At 45.2% G+C, this 13,895-nt stretch overlaps 1 protein-coding gene and 1 long non-coding RNA gene across 4 annotated transcripts in view; one reads left to right on the top strand and one right to left on the bottom strand.

Annotated features, from left to right (window-relative positions):
* The window catches only part of GRID1 (glutamate ionotropic receptor delta type subunit 1), a 677,264-nt gene that overhangs the window by 51,563 nt on the left and 611,806 nt on the right, over positions 1–13,895 (bottom strand). The window lies entirely within an intron of this gene.
* On the top strand, positions 6,575–13,018 carry LOC145534839 (uncharacterized). Its single transcript, XR_014075012.1, has 2 exons — positions 6,575–7,308; positions 12,804–13,018. It is a non-coding gene; the product is annotated as an uncharacterized LOC145534839 (long non-coding RNA).

Genomic DNA, 13,895 nt, shown 5'->3' with positions numbered 1-13,895 from the left:
CAGACTGCAGTGGGCACAGGTTCCATCCCTGGTTGGGGAACTAAGATCCCATATGTCACAATTCAGCCAAAAAGAAAAAGAGAGACAGAAAGAAAGAAAGAAAAGGAACTAATGGAGTGACCCCAAAGTCACAGGAGGGTGGGGAGGCTCACTCTAGTAATATGAAGCTGTCGTAACTACAGACCACAGATGCCTCTACCATCATTTCGGCAGCCCTGCTTTTTCTCTCTCGTTTCTGACTCTACAAAAGAGGATGCTGCACAAATCAGTTAGTAGTGCATGGTCAGGCTTCCATAGCCAGCCTCCAGGACCTTGGGTAGTAGTGCTGCCCATTTCCCTGCCCTTCCTGTGTTTCTTCCCCAGGGCATCCCAGTGCTTTACGAGTCTCTGATCCTTCTCCTATGCAGAGGCTCCCACTGAGGCTCTGCCACATTTCCCATTCTCTCCACCCCAAACCTGGATACTTCAAGGTGAATGGAACTTCAGGTGAGGGTGAAGACACTCCAAGATGCTTCTCAACCTTGGGCTCTGAAAGGGATCTCAAGGTCTTTAGTCTTTCATTCATACAATGGAAAAAAAAAAATAACCTATTTCCTGAGCATATGCTTCTATCAAGCACTGTTGTAGGTCTAAAGCTATGAGCAGCACAAAGTCCCCACTCTTATGGAGTCTGCATGAAGGAGGCAGGGAGAGAGAGCACACATACGAACAACAAACACAAACACCAACCATTACGGAATGCTGGGGTCAGCAAGCTTTCTTGGAAGGGACCGAGTGCAGGTATGCAGGCAATAAGGGCCACACACCACTCTGCTGCATATCCCTTGGTTTTGTGTTTTGTGGTTTTTGTTTTTTTTTTTTGGAACACTATAAAAAAATGTTTCAAAAAAAAAAACCAAACAATCTTAGCCTTCAGGCTGCAGGAAAATAGGCTGCCAGCCAGATGTGGCCCCATTGTCATGTTTCCAATGATGAAAAGTACTACGAAGAGTCATAAAGCAGAGTAAGGATTACAGAAAACGATGGAGAAAGTGATTATATGCAGTAGGCAGGGGGCTGTTTTAGCCATGGGAGCTGACATTGAGGGTGCGTGTTACTTCGTTACCTTTTCTTGGGCTGGTCTGGGAGGAGTTGCGAGGAGAGACTGCTGAGGGCAGGACTGAGACCTGGAGAAGCTGGGCCTTCTGAGAAGCAGAGACTGGCAGGCTCAGAGCTCATCAGCATCTTTTCCCTGGAGACCAGGGACCCTCTGGGACCCTCTGAGAGACTGGAGCAGGCAGTGCTGGCTATTGCATGGGGCTCCTTGGTATCGAAAGGCTATGGTCTGAGTGACTGCAGATCAGTGCCCCACCTCAGGAAACTGTCAGGTTAACACCAATGAGGACACTCAGTGACACACCAGGACAAGAGCCATGTGGCAGGAAAAGGCATCCTTGCAGGACACAGGAGGCCAGGAGAGGGTCTGGGAAGGGGAGGTGGGGGTGGGTGTACTGGGTACTCAGCTGATGTGTGCTCACTCCCTCCTGCAATCTTCCTCCACATTCTCTTCTCTCTAATCCCGTTTCTTTGATTACAATTGAAATTCAAAGATGCCTAAAACATACTAAGGAAAAAAAAAAACACTTGATGCTTTTGTATACAGTATATTTCCATTCTTGTCAAAAGTAACCATTAATAAATGGAAGTAAACATCAAGACGAAAATAGGAGGAATAGGCACTGAACTGTAGGGAGATTTCCACTTTTTACAAATGTGTCTCTGTAAAGTTTGCATTTTTTATGATGCAAAAACATAATAAACATGTGTGATCTGAATGATTTAACAGATTCTCCTGCTGCCAAGTGTCAGTTCTGAGACTTGGAAATCTAGCTGTCTGCTATCCTGTGTCCTCCATGTCCACTCGCTCTGCCAACTGCCCCCACAGCCAAGATCCACTTGGAAGAGAGGGGCCTCTCTCCTGCCCTTGAATGTAGGCCCTGCAGTCTTTAGGGAGCAGGCTCCGATAGGCTCTAGGAGTTGAATCTTCTATCCCCAGAGTAAGACCAACATGCCAGGATTAACCAAATGGGGTCTGAGCCATCCTGGGCATCCAGGGCCCATCAGGACCAAAGTGGGCTGGAGTTCCCCTATTTGCACACTGTCTGTTTGGATTCTCCCAAGCCCAGGTTCCCTTGACTGCCAAAGCAGACCAAGGTGGCCAGACAAGAATTTGTGAAAGAAGGGCACATGCCTCACATGTGTTTCCCACGTCTACAAGAAACACCCAAAATCCTCACATATCCTGAAAGGTAGGTCACACATGATCTGGACCCAAGACCTCTGCTCTCACCACACAGGCTGCCCTGCCTTCCTGCCTTGGGGGTTTGCAGCTGTGTGATACACTCTTCCTTCACATCTCTAATCAGCTCATTCCCTCAGTGCTCTGGGAACATCAGACGTCACCTTCTTCATGAGACCTCTGCTGACAATCCTCTGTAAAACTGTTTTTCAGTCACTCAATTCTGTCTGACTCTTTGCGACCCCATGGACTGCAGCACACCAGGCTTCCCTGTCCTTCACTGTCTCCTGGAGTTTGCTCAAACTCACACTCATTGAGTCGATGATGCCATCCAACCATCTCATCCTCTGTTGCCACCTTCTCCAAATATCACCCTCTTTAAATTATACGATAAAAACAAAGAAATATACACCAGGCTGCTTCATGGCAGTTCTTCCCCTGGAATGGAACTGTCTGGTTTATTGTGATGTCAACAGTGCCTACACCTGCATGGCCAATCACCCTAGTTTGTACAGAACAGAGAGGTTTCCTGGGATATAGGCCTTTCAGTACTAAAACCAGGGAAGTTCCAGTCAAATTGTGGTAATTTTCTCCACCTCTACCTACAATAGTGCCTGGCACATGGTAGATGCTCCAATAAACATGACCTATTATGTGCATGAATAATACATTAATGAATTAGCTTTCTTCTCACTTTCCAATCACTTAGGTTAGATATTCTGTTGGAAAGGTCTTGGGTTATCTTTTCAGGATAAGCATAGGTCATTCACCTGCAGAGAAGTGAGTATAGCAATAGCCTAGGAGGACTGAAGAGAAGAACTGAAGCCCTAGGCTGGGGACACAGCACAGAGCTACATAGTTAGAGCCAAGCCAGGAACAAATCACCAAGAAGCCCAGGGATCAGCCCAGGCTGTCCACAGGCTTCCTTCTCAGGGTCTTGAAGCTTCAAGATCAAGTTTCCTTGTGGATCAGATGGAAATCAGCATTGGCTGAGAGTCTCCTCTGAGGTCTGCATCCCCAGTAGCTGCTGTCTTCATCCCCAGCTCCCACGTCCCTCCCGCTCGGCAGGATCCCCACCAGGCAGCAATTCCACCATGCCAAGAACATGGCTGGCTCCCAGCTCTCCACATCAGCAAATATTTGCTGCCACAAATCAATACGAAAGTAGGATGCACCATTAAGCTTTAATATATCAGTGCTAGGGCTCTTAATCCATTATGAGGCTGTCATAAATGTGACTGAAATGCAAATCAGAGCAGCAGCCCTCCAGGAGGGTGTGAAGGTGCCTTCACCACCTCCTGGCACAGCCTGCGTCCCCTGTTCTCCAGAGAAACTGCCTGAGTCTCCTCTCTCCCTGTTGCCTTTTGTTTTCACCCTCCTCACCTCCTTCTTCTCCTTCTTTCCAAATGTCTGACTGAGCCCCTCTATTATGTCAGCTTCTCTGGCAGGCAGTCACTTGATATGCTAGAAGAAAGCTATAATAATGCTAACTTTTCAGACACTGAACTGAGACTTCATTGGTATTGCTTCATTTCACATTGGCCACAATTTCATAAAGTTATTATTATCCCTCCATTTTACAGATGAAGAAATCAAGGCTCAAGGAGATTAAGTAACAGAAGCAGCAAGGAGAAGAGCCATCTCCCCACTCAGGACTGGCTTGATCCAAAACCCACACATTCGAAAGCCATCCTATAGCAATGTTAGGAAGCCCATAGCTAAGTAGGGAGAATCAGCAAGTAAGCAGGTGATCAAAAATATCATGCAGGATATATTGCTAGAAATAATCTCAGAGTCATTAGAACAGAGATGACTGGGATGTTGAAGCTATCCCAGCTCGGCAGAAGAGAGATTGAGGGTGGAGACAAGGACACAAGGACACAGGGTTAGGAGGAAATGTGGAGGTTAAGTTGAGACTTAAAAAGGGTAAATTAACATAGGAAGGGACTCATAGCTGAAAAGGTGATAGTATTTTCAAACCATGGATGTCTTGAGAGCAAAACCCTCTGGGAAGTACTAATGATTTACTATAAGGGAGCAGAAACGATAAGTAATTAGGAAGTACTAAGGATAGGATTGAGGAAATAATTACTCATAAAATACTTATAAGCTAATATAATGGACTATGCCAAAGCCTTTGACTGTGTGGATCACAATAAACTGTGGACAATTCTGAAAGAGATCAGAATATCAGACCACCTTACCTGTCTCTTGAGAAATCTGTATGCAGGTCAGGAAGGAACAGTTAGAACTGGACATGGAAAAACAGATGGGTTCCAAATCAGAAAAGGAGTACATCAAGGCTGTATATTGTCACCCTGCTTATTTAACTTATATGCAGAGTACATCATGAGAAATGCTGAGCTGGAGGAAGCACAAGCTGGAATCAAGATTGCCAGGAGAAATATCAATAACCTCAGATATGCAGATGACACCACCCTTATGGCAGAAAGTGAAGAAGAACTAAAGAGCCTCTTGATAAATGTGAAAGAGGAGAGTGAAAAAGTTGGCTTAAAGCTCAACATTCAGAAAACTAAGATCATGGCATTTGGTCCCATCACTTCATGGCAAATAGATGGGGCAACAGTGGAAACAGTGGCTGACTTAGTTTTTTGGGGGGCTCTAAGATCACTGCAGATGGTGATTGCAGCCATGAAATTAAAAGATGCTTACTCCTTGGAAGGAAAGTTATGACCAACCAAGACAGCATATTAAAAAGCAGAGACATTACTTTGTCAACAAAGGTCTGTCTAGTCAAGGCTATGGTTTTTCCAGTAGTCATGTATGGTTGTGAGAATTGGACTATAAAGAAAGCTGAGTGCCGAAGAATTGATGCTTTTGAACTGTGGTGTTGGAGAAGACTCTTGAGAGTCACTTGGACTGCAAGGAGATCCAACCAGTCCATCCTAAAGGAGATCAGTCCTGAGTGTTCATTGGAAGGACTGACGTTAAAGCTGAAACTCCAATACTTTGGCCACTTGATGTGAAGAGCTGACTCATTTGAAAAGACCCTGGTGCTGGGAAATATTGAAGGCAGGAGGAGAAGGGGATGACAGAGGATGAGATGGTTGGATGGCATCACCGACTCAATGGACATGAGTTTGGGCAAACTCTGGGAGTGGGTGATGGACGCGGAGGCCTGGTGTGCTCTGGTCCATGGGGTTGCAAAGAGTTGGACAGGATTGAGCAACTGAACTGAACTGAATATAATGGAACGCAAGTGCAAAAATGACAGTGTTCCCTGGACAATTATAAGGTCCAAGTATGTGTGAGATGAGCAGTTGGGCATGTCTGTACATGGGCAGGGTGGAAGATACCGAAGAAAGCTGTCACACATGTTTTAGAAGGCAGGGCTGAGAGGCCACAGTGAGACCATGTGCTTGCATGCAAGTGTGCATGCATGTCTATGCATATGTGTTCAGGGCCTGGGAATGTGCATGCATGAGGCTTCCCTGGTGGCTCAGTGGTAAAGAATCTGTCTGCCAATGCAGGAGATGCAGGTTCAATCTGTGAGTTGGGAAAAACCCCTGGAGAAGGAAATAGCAACCCACTCCAGTATTCTTGCCTGGAAAATCCCATGGACAGAGGAACCTGGTGGCTTACAGTCCACGGAGTCGCAAAAGTCAAACGTGACCTAAAGACTAAACAATGACAACAACAAATGTGCATGTATGCGTGTACAAGGAAGACCCCCCAGGACAGAAAGAAGTCAGGAAAGGGGGAGAAGTGTATGACTGGAGGGCAGGGACACTCAAATTAAGAGATGTCATTTACTATGACAAATGTCAAAAACCTGTAGCGGAATGGTGACCTCACAGGAAGATGATCTGTATGATCTGTATCATGGGGAAACTAACCAAAGCAGCTATTACAGGGATCACAGCACATGAGACATCTTGCCGACTCGAGCATACTTATGGGCCTGGGTTGTCAGCACTCCTTGTGCAAGAAAATGGAGACTCTGGCCTTTCCCACATGGGAAAACCGGAGAGGAAACATTAGCGTATGTGAGTCTGCTATTGAACACAAACCCAGCTGTAATTAAACACGAAGCTACAAGATGCTAGTCATTCTGAATCAGTTTGTAGAATAATCACCTTAACAAGGCTATGAACGCTGATAAAGAGGTTGAGAAAGGGAGCTGGGAGGACAAAGGAATTACATGTTCTGATATTGATGAGGCTTGCTTGGTTCAGGGATGAATGAGGCTCCACTTTGTGCCAAGTGCTGTGTGACAGCTGGCTCATTTCATCTTCGGAATCACCCATTGTGATGTTGTTTGACCCCTTCCTAGATGAGGAAATGATGAGGTTTCTAGGGCTGATCCCATTCTAACGCCAGGTTAAGCTTGCTGGTCTGTCTGATGCTGAGCTTCCCCAGGCCTGTAGCTCTGAGATGCCTGAGAGGTCCTCCCAAATCAGCTCCAACTGGAGATGATGTCCCTACTGGGCACCATTCAGTTACAGCTGGTTTTCTCCCGAACAAAAGGCTCTTCTAGCTCCATTAGCAATGCCAGGTGCCAGCCACACCACCCAGAAGACCCATGAGCCAAATGGCCTCGACCTGGCACTCTCTCTGGCTGGTGACAGACTGTCTGCTTCACTTCCCAGGTGGATACCATCAGAAGCCACCTGTGCCTGTTCAGAGGAACACCACCTACAGCTACAGCACTGGAATGCTGGCAGAACTACACCATGGTCCTGCTTCTTGTTCTCTAAGATAATCATTCATCCTATTAACTTCTTAGGGTTTGGGCAAGACACTCAGGACAAATCTGCCGGTGTCCAACATGAGACTATGTGATGGGAGCAAAACACCCAGCTGGGGAACACTAGATAAAACACCAAGGAGAAATTCTGGAAAAGTACACAGTGGTTTCTGCAGCCTGGTGGACAAAGAGAAAGATGCTGGCACATAGGGAGGCATCCAAGTACATGCAACTTTTCCTGGTGCTATCTCCTCTTTTACTGGATCCTCCTAATAGTCCTGGGTGGAAGTCATCTCAGTCCTCACTCTCAGGATGCTGAAAGGTGAAGTAACTTCCCTAAGAATTAGAGACTCACACCAACTTACGCATGGTCACATGGCATCAGCACTAGAGCTGAGCATATACATTTGTCTGTTCTGGCTGCAAAGCCTGCCTCTACACCTTGCCTGATGCCTCCTGAGAAATGGGAGCAAATTAGGGAAGCAACATGGGCCAGTTTGGTGCTATTATATAACCTGGGAGTCTGGGGCCTGGGTTCTGGGTCTTTCCCAGAGAACATGGAAGCTACCTGCTCTGAGGAGGCACCTTTACTGGTGTGACACTTCAGTGCAGTGGTCCAGGGCTTTAGTATGGGAGTCAGACTGTGGTTGTATCACACTACCCTGCTAGCTCGGTGACCTTGGATAAGATGCTCAACTTCTCTCTGCATCGGTTTCCTCATCTATACAACAGAGGTACTCACAAGACTGAGTGGTTTCAGGCAAAGCCCTGAGGATAGTGCTGACCCTGGGACAACAGCAATGCTTGCCTCAGTTACCCAATTGTTGTTGTTGCTGTTTAGTGGCTAAGTCATGTCCAACTCTTTTGCAACCCCATGGACTGTAGACCCTCTCTCCTGGACTGTAGGTTCCTCTCTCCATGAGATTTTCCAGGCAAGAATACTGGAGTGAGTTGCCATCTACTTCTCCAGGGGATCTTCCCAACCCAGGGATCAAACCTGCATCTGCTGTATTGGCAGGTGGATTCTTTACCACTGAGCCACCTGGGAAGCCCTAGTTACTCAATTATTCTATAAGAAATTAGGCTGTGTCATGGTTATAAACTGTCATCCTCAGGACAGGTCCAGAAGTGGCTGGTTTAGCTAGCATGATGTTTGTGTTGAATTTGAATGCTTTTTAAAAAACATTTAATTGAAGGATGATTGCTTTATAGAATTTTGTGGTTTCCTGTCATACACCAACAAGAATCAGCCATAGGTACACCCCTGTCCCCTGCTTCCTGGTCCTCCCTCCCATAATGAGGACATGTGACTTCTGGGTCATCACATGCTCCAGTGGTCTCCTTGCTCTTAGTCACTCTCTGCCTTGCTCTGTAAACACCTATGATTGAAACCCCTGGACAAGATGATATCTTAGGTCTTCCCTACTCTGACGTTCCATGAACCTGTGGCCTGGGCTGGAACTCAAAACTTTACCTTATTTAGGATTCTCTCTTCTGACAAAGTAGCAGCACCATGGACTGTTTTCTCTGAAACATGGGTATTTTGTCTGAAAACTGGATTCTCATTTTGCAGTGTCTATAGGGACTCAGGACTACCATGGGGAGGATCCCACAAAGAAGAGGCTTCTAGCAATTAAAATCCAGTTTGACTGGATGCCAGGAGCTTTGCCCCTGTGGGAAGCTGGCAGCCACCTTCCCAGAAGCAGGGACCATGGGAGCTGGTCTCCAAGTCACACCAAGGATGCGGCCAGAACCTACCCAATGGAGCAAAGCAAATTAACCACCTTCAATGTCATTCACTCAGGTCTCTGTGGGCTTCCCTGACTCTTAGCAGCATAATATTGTCCCCGCGGTGCCTTGGGATAAAAGAAAATGCACAAAAACCAGCCACAAGCCCAAAGGGAACCCAATTCCTTCCTCAGTGGAGCAAGGAGAGTTGATGGTGAATTTTAGGAGGATGCTAGCTGTCATCTTCAAGAGAAAAAGTATTTCCTGGGAACCCTCAAAGGACTGTGTTGTTCAAAGCTGGGGTGCCCTGTGCCTGTCACCCCTCCAGATTGCTATGTCTGCCAAAATCAAGGCTCTGTCTGAAATGTTCCCCTCCTTCCATGTTCACAGGCTATCCACATTCACAGCTACCTCTTGTGTCTCCTGGGAGTCAGACCCTGGAGTTCCAGGATCAGGCTATACCTAGATCTTTTTTTTTTTAAATAAATTTATTTATTTTAGTTGGGGGCTAATTGCTTTACAATACTGTAGTGGTTTTGCCATATATTGACATGAATCAGCCATGGGTTTACATGTGTTCCCCATCCTGAACCCCCCTCCCACCTCCCTCCCCATCCCATCCCTCTGGGTCATCCCATTGCACCAGCCCTGAGCATTTGCCTCATGCATCGAACCTGGAATGGTGTTCTGTTTCACATATGATAATATACATGTTTCAATGCTATTCTCTCAGAACGTCCCTCCCTCACCTTCTCCCTCAGAGTCCGTAAGATTGTTCTATGCATCTGTGTCTCTTATTCTGTCTCGCATATAGGGTTATCATTACCATCTTTCAAATTCCATATATATGCATTAGTATACTGTATTGGTGTTTTTCTTTCTGGTTTACTTCACTCTGTATAATGGGCTCCAGTTTCATCCATCTCAATAGAACTGATTCAAATGTATTCTTTTTAATGGCTGAGTAATATTCCATTGTGTATATGTACCACAGCTTCCTTATCCATTCATCTGCTGATGGACATCTAGGTTGCTTCCATGTCCTGGCTATTGTAAACAGTGCTGTGATGAACATTGGGGTACACGCGTCTCTTTCAATTCTGGTTTCCTCAGTGTGTATGCCCAGCAGTGGGATTGCTGGGTCATATGGCAGTTCTATTTCCAGTTTTTTGAGGAATCTCCACACTGTTCTCCATAGTGGCTGTACTTGCATTCCCACCAACAGTGTAAGAGGGTTCCCTTTTCTCCACACCCTCTCCAGCATTTATTGCTTGCAGACTTTTGGATAGCAGCCATTCTGACTGGTGTGAAATGGAACCTCATTGTGGTTTTGATTTGCATTTCTCTGATAATGAGTGATGTTGAGCATCTTTTCATGTGTTTGTTAGCCATCTGTATGTCTTCCTTGGAGAAATGTCTGTTTAGTTCTTTGGCCCATTTTTTGATTGGGTCGTTTATTTTTCTGGAATTCAGCTGCAGGAGTTGCTTGTATATTTTTGAGATTAATTGTTTGTCTGTTGCTTCATTTGCTATTATTTTCTCCCATTCCGAAGGCTGTCTTTTCACCTTGCTTATAGTTTCCTTTGTTGTGCAAAAGCTTTTAAGTTTAATTAGGTCCCATTTGTTTATTTTTGCTTTTATTTCCAATATTCTGGGAGGTGGGTCATGGAGGATCTTGCTGTGATTTATGTCGGAGAGTGTTTTGCCTATGTTTTCCTCTAGGAGTTTTATACTTTCTGGTCTTACGTTTAGATCTTTAATCCGTTTTGAGTTTATTTTTGTGTATGGTGTTAGAAAGTGTTCTAGTTTCATTCTTTTACAGGTGGTTGACCAGTTTTCCCAGCACCACTTGTTAAAGAGATTGTCTTTTCTCCATTGTATATTCTTGCCTCCTTTGTCAAAGATAAGGTGTCCATAGGTGCGTGGATTTATCTCTGGGCTTTCTATTTTGTTCCATTGATCTATATTTCTGTCCTTGTGCCAGTACCATACTGTCTTGATGACTGTGGCTTTGTAGTAGAGCCTGAAGTCAGGCAGGTTGATTCCACCAGTTCTATTCTTCTTTCTCAAGATTGCTTTAGCTATTCGAGGTTTCTTATATTTCCATACAAATTGTGAGATGATTTGTTCTAGTTCTGTGAAAAATACCGTTGGTAGCTTGATAGGGATTGCATTGAATCTATAGATTGCTTTGGGTAGTATACTCATTTTCACTATACTAATTCTTCCAATTCATGAACACGGTATTTCTCCATCTGTTAGTGTCCTCTTTGATTTCTTTCATCAGTGTTTTATAGTTTTCTATATATAAGTCTTTTGTTTCTTTAGGTAGATATATTCCTAAGTATTTTATTCTTTTTGTTGCAATGGTGAATGGTATTGTTTCCTTAATTTCTCTTTCTGTTTTCTCATTATTGGTGTATAGGAATGCAAGGGATTTCTGTTGTTAATTTTATATCCTGCAACTTTACTATATTCATTGATTAGCTCTAGTAATTTTCTGGTAGAATCTTTAGGGTTTTCTATGTAGAGGATCATGTCATCTGCAAACAGTGAGAGTTGTACTTCTTCTTTTCCTACCTGGATTCCTTTTATTTCTTTTTCAGCTCTGACTGCTGTGGCCAAAACTTCCAAAACTATGTTGAGTAGTAGTGGTGAAAGTGGGCACCCTTGCCTTGTTCCTGACTTTAGGGGAAATGCTTTCAATTTTTCACCATTGAGGATAATGTTTGCTGTGGGTTTGTCATATACAGCAAGGATCTCAATATACCTAGATCTTTATGCCCAGATCACAAGAGTCACTGAGGAGACAGTGCACTTCCATTTGGTTGAGTGGATGAATGATGTCTAAGCACACAACTCTGCTGCCGCAACCATGGTTTTCTCTCCTTTTCTTCTACTCCAGATACACTGATCAGGTAAACAAGAGGATTCTTGCACCTCTCTCTAAAGGCATTTCTGAAAATACCCTTCATGGATTTGATCATCCAGGCTGGAAGGGGCAAAGGAGAAGGACTGAAAGGATACTGGCATGAGGGGAGGTGGGAGACGGCTCGGATGCAAGGATGAGGGACTTCATGAGCCAAGTGATGGTGTGGAAAGACCAGTGATTGAGCAGAGGGAAAAGCAGGTCATCACATTGCCCAGCCCCAGGCATTGTTGCCCATCACTCTCCCAAAAATCCTCCCTCCCCATACATCCAATGCAAATCTCCTAAACCACTTGACTGGTCCCCTGAGGAAGAGGGCACATCTTCCCATGCCTGAATGGAGCCCTGGGCAGTACTATTCTGTGGTGGGGAACTTGGCTGACCAGAGAGAGCTGGACCTTGCACTGTGGCAGCCTTCTCCCTGCTATACCAGGTGACAAGGTTCCAAGCACGAGGCTGTGATGAGTTCTGACCATGATGCTGTCTGGACAAAACTTCCTGGCTCCCCATTCTCCTCAGAACAAAGTGACCCCCTGTAAACATGACTCTAGGCTTTGTGGGACCATGCCCACCTAATCCTCCAGCCACCATCCCTACACTTTATGTTCCCAAACTGGGTTCTCAAGCCCACCAGTTTCCTTCACTTCTAACCCTTCCTGTTCACCACATGGAACACTTCTCCTTTAGAAACACACAGGCACTTTCTCATATTCTGGGTCTTGGGTTACACATCACTACGTCCAGGATTCAGTCTAAGACATCCCCACCCCATCACAGGTTGAATTGCACCCCCCGCCCCCAAGTAGATATTTTGGAGTCATAATTTCTGTACCTCAGAATATCACCTTATTTGGAGACAGGGTCTTTGCAGCAGTAACCAAGTTAAATGAGGTCATTAAGATGAGCCCCAATCCAATGGCTTCCTTGGTGGCTCACTGATAAAGAATCCATCTGCCAATGCAAGAGACGCAGGTTCGACCCCTGGGTTGGGAAGATCCCCTGGAGAAGGAAATGGCAACCTACTCCAGTATTCATGCCTGGAGAATCCCATGGACAGAGATGCCTGGCGGACTATAGTCCATGGGGTCGCAAACAGTCAGACACAACTTAGTGAAAACAATAACAACCTAATTCAATATGACTGGTGTCCTTATAAAAAGGGGAAAGCCATGTGGAAATGAAGCAGCGATCAGACTAGTGCATCTGCAAGCCAAGAAATGGAAAAGATTGCCAACAAACCTCCAGAAACTAGGAGAGATGCATGAAACAGATCCTCACACACAGCCCTCAGAAGGAACCACTCCCACCATCGCCTTTATCTTGGACTTCTAGCCTCCAGAACTGTAAAGACAATAAATCTCTGCTGTTTAAGCCACCCAGCTCATAGTACTTTGTTATGGCAGCCCCAAGAAACTAACAAACCTCCTCTCCATGTGCTCTGGCAATCACCACCCTTCCTATCATAGCACTTGTCCCACTGTCCTGAGTCACTGGTCTGCCTGCTCCTCTGAATTGCCAACTGCCACTCCATGAAGGTGGAGACCATGTGTCCATCATTTAGATTTTTAATGTCTAGAGCTTAACACAATACAGGCACATAATAGGAACAAATGAGCTCTTTGGTGCAGGAGTTTATGAAGCAACAAATGAGTAAGGAATGGAGTGAATGAATGACTTAATAAATGAGTGACTGAAGAAATGAGTGAATGAATGAAGAGGACGATCTCTGGTAATGGGCAACTCTTGCAAAATGGTGGTTGTGTCAGTTACGTGGAGATATTACTGCAGTGCTGTTACTCCACCAATGCCCATCCCAGTCTGGGTACCATATGTGCTCAATGGCTGCCAGGTGGATGAATAAATGGATTAATTAACCTATGAACAGACTGGGGATTTCACAAAATGTAGAAGGTAGTTTCCTCTGTGAGTTCATTCCTGGTGTCACATTCCTTGAGATGAACTTAACCGCATGGAATAGTCACTTGAATTTGACTTGACAGAGGTCAAGTCTCAGTAAGAAGCTCCTAACAGGAAGTCAAGAACCAGAGTCTGAGAGCCCACATGTAAAAACCTCCAGCAAGAACAATCACACTGTTTAAAGAACACCTACTATGTGTCAAGCACCTGTCAAATCCCCATGAAACTCAAGACAACTAAATATGAACATCTCAATTTTCCTCTGAGGAAGCCAAGGCATACGAAATAGGGGATTTATCTGTGGTCTTGCAGCCAGTAGGGGTGTGAGTAAAAAT

The sequence above is a fragment of the Giraffa tippelskirchi genome, chromosome 2 (assembly GCF_054371585.1).
Source record: "Giraffa tippelskirchi isolate mGirTip1 chromosome 2, T2T-mGirTip1v1.2.pri, whole genome shotgun sequence".
NCBI lineage: Eukaryota > Metazoa > Chordata > Mammalia > Artiodactyla > Giraffidae > Giraffa > Giraffa tippelskirchi.
This window is presented reverse-complemented; position numbering and strand designations above follow the sequence as displayed.